At 43.3% G+C, this 9,859-nt stretch overlaps 4 non-coding genes across 4 annotated transcripts; all 4 read right to left on the minus strand.

Moving 5' to 3' along the window:
- Positions 1-6,157: 6,157 nt before the first annotated feature.
- trnad-guc (transfer RNA aspartic acid (anticodon GUC)) lies at positions 6,158-6,229 on the minus strand. The gene has a single exon. It is a non-coding gene; the product is annotated as a tRNA-Asp (tRNA).
- A 337-nt stretch (positions 6,230-6,566) lies between these two features.
- Positions 6,567-6,638, minus strand: trnad-guc (transfer RNA aspartic acid (anticodon GUC)). The gene has a single exon. It is a non-coding gene; the product is annotated as a tRNA-Asp (tRNA).
- Positions 6,639-7,874: 1,236 nt separating this feature from the next.
- Positions 7,875-7,946, minus strand: trnad-guc (transfer RNA aspartic acid (anticodon GUC)). Its single transcript has one exon. It is a non-coding gene; the product is annotated as a tRNA-Asp (tRNA).
- Positions 7,947-8,123: 177 nt separating this feature from the next.
- On the minus strand, positions 8,124-8,195 carry trnad-guc (transfer RNA aspartic acid (anticodon GUC)). Its single transcript has one exon. It is a non-coding gene; the product is annotated as a tRNA-Asp (tRNA).
- Between the last annotated feature and the right edge of the window lie 1,664 nt (positions 8,196-9,859).

Here is a 9,859-nt window from a genome sequence, read left to right on the forward strand (position 1 = left end):
TCCTCCTCATTCTCAACGTCAAGGATCAATCGTCCACCTAAAGTCACTATTGGTGCTTGTATGGGTATACCGTGAGGTTTTAATGGAGTTCTATTATTCAGTGGCGGCGCTGAAGGTACAAGAGTCAAAGTTGGTTCGATCTGGGTGGGGGCCCTCACCGCCGCCAAAGCTGTTGACGCAATTACCAGGTTGTGTATTGCCAATCTATGCTGTTCCAACTCCTCCTCCTTTCTCAGTATCGACCCCCGCCTCCACCTCCACACCTCCTCTTTTCTCCTTCGGAGTTCCACCTCCTTAGCTGTGACGTCACGCTCTACTTTCCGCAAAGCAATGGACAAGTTATTCATATTCCATTCATGCTTTTGACCTACAAAATGTACTTTTTTTTTTAAAGTACTAAATTGTTTCACCAACTCGCGTCTTATTTTTGGTTGTTTTTTAACTTGAACACCACTCAGAACCTGTGCTTCCACATCTGCATACAAAATTGTCAATTCATTCCATTCTCCACATTCTCCCGCACTCTCACATCCTTCCATTTTCACCAATTCAATCTAGATCAAGTCTCCGGATAAATTTAGAATTTTAGTATGTTCAATTCTAGGAATTATTGTTACTTTTTTATTTTTTTTTATTTTTTTTTTTTAGAATCAATTCTAGGAATGAAACATCTGTGGACCCAGTTGTTTCCCTGCTGAAGACTTTAAAATAACTCCTGCATATAACTCTTTCCGGAATCTCTTGTTCCTTTGTTTCATACGACGTTTTCTCTATTTCAAAACGACCGTCCTGGGATCGTCATCAATTCCGACTCTAGGTATATTACAACCTTTTCGAAATCTCCTATTCCCAAACCCCCTTTCTATAGTCACTTCTCCATAATTTAAAAATCCAATAGCAGAATTTTAACGTTTCAGTAATAGGTATTCTGCTTACCTTTCAGTTGATCAGGCGCCTGTTGGAGAAGTCCCAAGAGAAAAGTCTCACGCTCGCCGGCGTGCCCTCACGTTCGCTGACGTGGTTAACTTTTCCTTATTCTCACGTTCGCTGACGTGTTTAACTTTTCCTTATTCTCACGTTCGCTGACGTGCTTCGATAACCGCGACTCCACGTTCGCCGACGTGTTTTAGAGTCCGCGGCTGGCCTTAACCCATATGTCTACGCAGTTCCTCCCTGGTTCACGGACGGAGTTATCGGCCTTAACCCCTAAACTGTCTACGCAACCGACTCACGGACTGGGTCACCAAAACTGTTAGACTAAACTATTTCACCTGACTCCAATTCCTTAACTCTGTAGTCTCCAGTCTAACAATGGAGCGTGTTCAGCATCTGATTAATAAAAGTCACTAAAACAGAAAGTAAGTGTTGTACCCGTGATTTTCCACGGGGTGGTGGTATTTCGCCTTTAAAAGACGGGTGAAATAATCAGACAGGTCCGTTGTTGTATTTTCAAACCAACTTTAGTTATTTAAGCAATTCACACAAAACATAATATACAATAACACTCAAATATATACATAGTAACATATTAACAACCCGTTATAATCCAAAGCAATGTACTTGCTGCATAAACGATTATAACTTATGAGTATTGTAACTTGTTACCTTTTGTTCCGGCCGTCATATACTGCATACTTATTATGCTACCCTTACAACGGCGGCCGAAAGTAGCCTGCTGTAGACAATGCACCCGAGACTCGCGCATTCACGCACACACATAAAAAAAGTAAACAACCAGCGGCCGAAGGTAGCTCGCTTTAAACAATACCCGAGACTCGCACATTTACTCGCACACATGAAAAAGTAAATAACCAGCGGCCGAGGGTAGCTTGCTGTAAACAATACCCGAGACTCGCACATTTACGCGCACACATAAAAAAAAGTTAACAAGCATCACTAAGCATTACGTTCTTTCTCAGTTGCTACTATTGCCTCTTGCACATCTCACACTCAATCGTTATTCAAAACAAAGCAACATACCTTTAAAAGACGGGTGAAATAATCAGACAGGTCCTTTTGTTGTATTTTCAAACCAACTTAGAGAAATGTCTGAATAGCCCGTTATTATACCCTACCAAGGTCTATGACCATTGGTTAATCATTACGTCATCGCCCCGTGTTTAACGCATGCTAGCGGCATGAGTCCCCTTTCAACTTAACACCTGCACTCATGTATAACATCAACTACTTCACCCTGTCACACTCTCCCCCACAAAAACAAATGTCGTCCCGACATTAATATGCTCCCAAACATTTCCACTTTGGTGAGCCGATGCTCATTACAGTCCAGGCGGCACGGCCACAGTTCAAATATAATCCACAACTCGTACGGTCCACGTTTTACTGGATGGCACAGTAATCACAGTCCATAACAGTCCATAACAGTCCATGACAGTCCATGACAGTCCATGACCGCATCATGCACGTCGTCCTTGTAGGTTCAAGCTTGTTGGAGTCCAAACAAAAAAGGTGGCTGCAGGTAATATGGATGCAGGTGTACTAACCAAGGGGCCACTCCTGGTGCAGGGTAAACAGTTAGCCGCTCCTGCGGTGACTGTATACTATAACAGGAGGGGATTCCAAGATGGTCATAGGTCGTACGTCGTGGTGGGTGTCTCTCCCTTCTCGGCCGTTCATCAGTCAGCGCCTCAGGTTCCGTCACGGCGGTTGGCGGGGAAGTCTCTGAGAACTGTTCAGTACTAGGACCTTCAAGAGGAGGGTTTGCTCCCTCACCAGGCAGGTCCTCCAGCTGATGGTCCTCTTCTACTTGTACTGGTCCGGAAGCAGGGCCCCTCACTTCGTGTGTCTGGTCCACAGGCAGTGGCCTGTGCTCCGGCTCCATCTCTTGGGTACCTCTCTCATTTAGCTGGCGTAGCTCATAGTGGAAGTCATCTTCGTCATCGCTTTCTTCGTCTGACTCCTGATGAGATGCCGGCTGCTGTTTCTTTCTCGGCGTCCTCGTGCCGATTTTCCCTTCTTCTGGTGTTATCTCAACGGGCAAATGTTCACAAGACATTAGTAGATTTCTGTACAGAATTCTGGAACGATCTTTACCTCTTCCTGGCCTAACTTCATAAATTAGTAGGCCAGATCCCATTTGCTTCACCACTGTGTGAACTGTATCTTCCCAGAAGTCACGGAGCTTCCCAGGTCCTCCTCTTGGTGTCAGGTTTTTTATCAGGACGCGTTCTCCTGGTTTTGGTTTGACCTTTGGGAATCTACTCGTCTTTGTCTGTTGAGTAGGAATTAATTCACTAGATTTTTGACATTCAAGGGGAGACTTGTCAGTATCTCTACCATATTGCGTCAAAGCTCTTGTTGATTTCATCTTTAACCTCTCATTCGCCTGTTCTTGTTCCCTTTCTCTCAAGAATGTAACTTTTTGCAGCTTCAATAATTCAAGCTCCTCTTTCAGTACTTCCTCCCTCTGGAGAGATGCCATAATCTCTCTTTCTGTTGCTTGCTTGGTCTGAAAAAGTTTCTCCTTCTCCACAACAAACATGTCCACCTGTTTCTCCAGAGCCATTTTCTCTTCTTGCAGTACGCTAATCTCATCAGTTTTCTGCTGCTCAGCTTGTTCAAACTGAAGTTCAAGATGGTCAATCTTTTTCTGAAAGGCTTCTCTCTGTTGCAATATGTCCTCTTCCAGTTTTTTGATGATGTGATCTTTAGATTGAACGATTTCATCAGTATGCAAGTTTTCTAGCGCCAAGAGTTTTTTCTGTCGGGCTATTTCCTCTTCATAAGATGAAAGCTTCAATTCTTTTGCTTCCACATCTGCTGCTGCCTTTGCAAAACAGCCAACTGTTTTGTCAAGCTGGTTCTTCAACTCTACATTTTCGTACTGCAGATTTTCTATAGCTTCATTTCTCGCAGAGAGCCGCTCCAACAAATCTCTTCTTTGCTTATCGCTCTCTCCATTATGCCTAGCTTGTTCTTGTTTCATGGCTTCAAGGTCCCTCTTGAGAATTTTTTCGCGCTCAAGAGAGGCCAAGTGTTCACTATTTATTGCCTGCTTTACCCCAAAAAGTCTCTGCCACCCCAGTCTTCTGTCTTCATACAACATCCTTATCCCCTCTTTTAATTCTAACAACCCAGACATACCTTGGTCCTCGTCTTTGAGTTTGCTCCTTTCCAGGTGTTTATTAATGTGCCAGAACAATGGCACTCGTGATGTGCATTCCGGACTCTCTATGTTCAGAAAATCACATATTTCTAACAGGTCATTAACTGTTAGCTTGTCCAACATTTCGTATACCTCTAGGCGTAACTGCTTCCGTTCCATTTCCATTTTCTCAACACAGTAGGAGTTTGGTTTATGATGCAAAAGTGAACACTGAACTGGCACGTTTTTACCGTCTCTCTGATGATCTCTACTGGCCTCAGATGACGAGTACTCTGCCAACTTCACGTCCCTTTTCACCACAACACCTCTCCTCACTGTCTGTTTCCTGGATGTGGTTGGTTCTGCTGGCTCAGCATTCAGTAGTCAGGTTGTGAATACTGGTCATCAAAGCAGCAATCCAAGCGGTGCCTCCAAAAATGTTGTACCCGTGATTTTCTTCCACGGGGTGGTAGTAGTAGAAGGTGGTATTTCGCCTTTAAAAGACGGGTGAAATAATCAGACAGGTCCGTTGTTGTATTTTCAAACCAACTTTAGTTATTTAAGCAATTCACACAAAACATAATATACAATAACACTCAAATATATACATAGTAACATATTAACAACCCGTTATAATCCAAAGCAATGTACTTGCTGCATAAACGATTATAACTTATGAGTATTGTAACTTGTTACCTTTTGTTCCGGCCGTCATATACTGCATACTTATTATGCTACCCTTACAACGGCGGCCGAAAGTAGCCTGCTGTAGACAATGCACCCGAGACTCGCGCATTCACGCACACACATAAAAAAAGTAAACAACCAGCGGCCGAAGGTAGCTCGCTTTAAACAATACCCGAGACTCGCACATTTACTCGCACACATGAAAAAGTAAATAACCAGCGGCCGAGGGTAGCTTGCTGTAAACAATACCCGAGACTCGCACATTTACGCGCACACATAAAAAAAGTTAACAAGCATCACTAAGCATTACGTTCTTTCTCAGTTGCTACTATTGCCTCTTGCACATCTCACACTCAATCGTTATTCAAAACAAAGCAACATACCTTTAAAAGACGGGTGAAATAATCAGACAGGTCCTTTTGTTGTATTTTCAAACCAACTTAGAGAAATGTCTGAATAGCCCGTTATTATACCCTACCAAGGTCTATGACCATTGGTTAATCATTACGTCATCGCCCCGTGTTTAACGCATGCTAGCGGCATGAGTCCCCTTTCAACTTAACACCTGCACTCATGTATAACATCAACTACTTCACCCTGTCACATAAGCACTCATGATTGACCATACTAAGGAGGAATTTTGGAATTGATGAAGTTTACTGCATTTCATTTCAAAATTAAGCTTAGAAGAAATCTATCATGTACTAACTGGTGGAGAAGAGTGTAGTGAGTCAGATGCGTAAAAGTTGACACTCCCCGTCGGGGAATCGAGACCCGGTCTTCCGCGTGACAGGCGGAGATACTGTCCACTATACTAACGAGGAAGGATACTGCTCATCATTGAAAATTAAGTTTCGAAGAAAGCTAATATGTACTAACTGGTTGAATTTTTAGTGCAGTGTGGCAAACGTGAAAAGTTTTTACTCCCCGTCGGGGAATCGAACCCCGGTCTTCAATGTGACAGGCGGAGATACTGTCCACCGCTTGTAAACCTGGGGAACAGGATTTTATTTGGCCGTACTAGTATAAAGTGTAATTGCGCATCCACAACAGTAGCTGGCAGTGGCGCTCTCATTGTTACTTCTGTCATGTTTGTGGGAGTGCAACATTTCACATGTTGTACCTATAACACTTTTTATAAATTGATTTTATTTATAGTCACGGTGGGAAGTGGGGGGGGGGGGGGGAATAGTTTTCTTCTTGCTAGGGGGGGCCTAACAGAAAATAATTGAGAAGCACTGCACTATACTAACAAGATTACTGTATCCCGATGACAATTATTTTTTGAAGACAGCTAATTATTAGCTGTCTATACTATTAGCTGCTAATAGTATAGTGCAGTGTGGCAGACGCAAAAGGTAGACACTCCCCGTCGGGGAATCGAACCCCGGTCTTCCGCGTGACAGGCGGAGATACTGTCCACTATACTAACGAGGAAGGCTGCCGTTGGTCGATGGAAATGAAGTTTGGCAGAAAGTTAATATGTACTAACTGAAGGAAGGAAGACTTTCTCGATCAACAATTTGGTTACGAGGAAAGCTATGACTTAAACATTGCTAGAATAAGTGTTTGTGTCGGTGAAGTGTCGCAGATTTTTACAAAAGCGGACTCCCCGTCGGGGAATCGAACTCCAGACTTCCACCTGACGGGGCGGAGATACCGTCCACTATACTAACAAGATTACTGTATCCCGATGACAATTATTTTTCGAAGACAGCTAATATATACTAACTGGTAGAGTATAGTGAAGTGTGGTAGACGCAAAAGGTAGACACTCCCCGTCGGGGAATCGAACCCCGGTCTTCCGCGTGACAGGCGGAGATACTGTCCACTATACTAACGAGGAAGGTTGCTATTGCGTCGTGACAAGTATTCCTTGAAGAAAGCTAATATATGTACTAAATGGTTGAGTATGGGGTAGTGTAGTAGACGCGAAAGATTGAAATTCCCCGTCGGGGAATCGAACGTCGGTCTTCAGCGTGACAGGCGGAGATACTGTCCACTATTCCAAAGAGGAAGAATACTGCTATCCATTAAAATTAAGTTTTAAAGAAAGCTATTATTTAACAACTGGTTGAATATACAGTGAAGTGTGACAAATGTGATAAGTTGATCCTCCCCGTCGGGGAATCGAACCCCGGTCTTCCGCGTGACAGGCGAAGATACTGTCCACTATACTAACGAGAAAGTTGCCGTTCTCGTTGGAAATGAAGTTTGGAAGAAGGTGGGATGAGGTGAAGATTGGGAGATATCCTGTTATATCGCAGACTGGATATACAGTTTCACGATCAAAACTTTATGTGTGTACAGATCTCCAAACTGGAAGAGTAAGGGGTAATGTAGCAGATGCAAATAGATAATACTCTCCGTCGGGGAATCGAACCCCGGTCTTCCGCGAGACAGGCGGAGATACTGTCCACTATACTAACGAGGAAGGCTGCCGTTTGTCTTTGGAAATGAAGTTTCGCAGAAAGTTAATATGTACTAACTGAAGGAAGGAAGACTTTCTCGATCAACAATTTGGTTGACTTAAACATTGCTAGAATAAGTGTTTGTGTCGGTGAAGTGTCGCAGATTTTTACAAAAGCGGACTCCCCGTCGGGGAATCGGACTCCAGACTTCCACCTGACGGGGCGGAGATACCGTCCACTATACCAGCGCTTCTCAAATAGTGGGGCGCGCCCCCCTGAGGGGGCGCGGTGCGATACCTGGGGGGGCGCGTGTAACCCTGGGGAACAGGATTTTATTTGGCCGTACTAGTATAAAGTGTAATTGCGCATCCACAACAGTAGCTGGCAGTGGCGCTCTCATTGTTACTTCTGTCATGTTTGTGAGAGTGCAACATTTCACATGTTGTACCTATAACACTTTTATAAAATGATTTTATTTATAGTCACGGTGGGAAGTGGGGGGGCGCGAATAGTTTTCTTCTTGCTAGGGGGGGCCTAACAGAAAATAATTGAGAAGCACTGCACTATACTAACAAGATTACAGTATCCCGATGAGAATTATTTTTTGAAGACAGCTAATATATACTAACTGGTAGAGTATAGTGCAGTGTGGCAGACGCAAAAGGCAGACACTCCCCGTCGGGGAATCGAACCCCGGTCTTCCGCGTGACAGGCGGAGATACTGTCCACTATACTAACGAGGAAGGATGCTCTCGTGTTTTGACGATTAAGTTTGGAAGTATGCTATAATGTACTAACTTGTAGAGGAAGGAAGACGTTCTCGATCAACAATTAGGTTACGAAGAAAGCTATGTATTAAAGGTTTCTAGAATAAGTGTGTCGGTGATGTCTCGCAGATAAAAAAAAAACAAAAGAAGTAACTCCCCGTCGGGGAATCGAACCCCGGTCTTCCGCGTGACAGGCGGAGATACTGTCCACTATACTAACGAGGAAAGGTGTCCAACCGCACAGAAATTGCGTTTTTATATGCAATGCCAACCTGTTTTTTATGTAATCTGTAGGTGGCAGCAGAGCAATATTTTATTTTTATTGCCTGTCAAACAGAAATCACTCATTCAAAAATCACACAGGAAAACATCTCCATAAATCATACAGGACCAGGAAAAATACTTTGTTAAATCGTCTAAATAAAATATTTTGTCAATTGGAAATTTCACGTTTCCCTTCTCTGCAAATAAAACTGTAAAGGCAAACAGCAAGAAAAGAAAAGCTGATGCACAAACGAGAGGATTTTTTCAAAAGGGAGTTGCCAGGCAACAATACTTAGCATGATCCCCAATTTGTTCTTTTTATGTTCATCCCTGCATGCAAGAACGACATACTTTTCACTCTAGCCATATTTAATTGTATACCACAAAAATAGGATGTGGTTCGGGATTTTTCATGGATTATTAGATATTTAGTAAAAGTTTTTGTTCTTATGGAACTTCTGAGCATTTTCAGACTTTAGCCAAAGAAACACTATAATCTGAGGAATCAGATGATGTGGCTCGGGCATTTGGCAAGGTGAGAGGATCTGGCCTGGATTAGGTCTGGGGAAAACCCAGGATAACCAAAGACCGGCCTACTTAATTTTGATCCCTTCTGGATGACCTTCCCCTCAGTTTACCTGGACGAAGTGGCTGGGGGAAATAGGAGAATTTGGGTTTCTTCCAACATGACTATCTCAAATTGGAGTAAATTCAAGAGAAATTAGGGCCTACTAAATTCTGATCGCTTCTGGATGACCTCCCCCTCAAATTACCTGGACGAAGTGGCTGGGGGAAGAGGAAAATTTGGGTTTCTTTCAATTTGACAACCTCAAATGATAAGTAAATTCAAGAGAAATTAGGGCCTACTAAATTCTGATCGCTTCTGGATGACCTTCCCCTCAAATTACCTGGACGAAGTGGGTGGCGGAAGAGGAAAATTTGGGTTTCTTTCAATTTGACAACCTCAAATTATAAGTAAATTCAAGAGAAATTAGGGCCTACTAAATTCTGATCGCTTCTGGATGACCTTCCTCTCAAATTACTTGGACGAAGTGGCTGAGGGAAGAGGAAAATTTGGGTTTCTTTCAATTTGACAACCCCAAATTATAACTAAATTCAAGAGAAATTAGGGCCTACTAAATTCTGATCGCTTCTGGATGACCTTCCTCTCAAATTACCTGGACGAAGTGGCTGGGGGAAGAGGAAAATGTGTGTTTCTTCCAACATGACAACCTAAAATGAGAAGTAAATACAAGAAATTAATTTACTAAAGTAAATATTTAAAAAAAACCTGACGTGGGCAGCGTTTCCCCTTCACTTCTTCAGATGTTTGCTTACATTCCAACTCTGATCTGGGGTCTGTCCCCGAGTTTCCATGGCAATAGCAGCACCTGTAACCCGAGTGGACTGTCCCAAGTTCAAATCCGGCCGAAAGGGTGGTGTTGGGAGGGGTGTTCGGGGTACCTCAGGGAAAGTCTTCTCAACATTCCACTCTCAGGCCACAGAAGAAAAAAGAACAGTCGCCGTTTATTTTCCCACGCCTCCTGTGGCTATATAAAGACTGATATCCCGAGAGGGCTACTTCCTGACCCCAACGTTACCGCCGAATAGCCTTCCTCTGCTTC

Source organism: Stigmatopora nigra, chromosome 3 (assembly GCF_051989575.1).
Source record: "Stigmatopora nigra isolate UIUO_SnigA chromosome 3, RoL_Snig_1.1, whole genome shotgun sequence".
NCBI lineage: Eukaryota > Metazoa > Chordata > Actinopteri > Syngnathiformes > Syngnathidae > Stigmatopora > Stigmatopora nigra.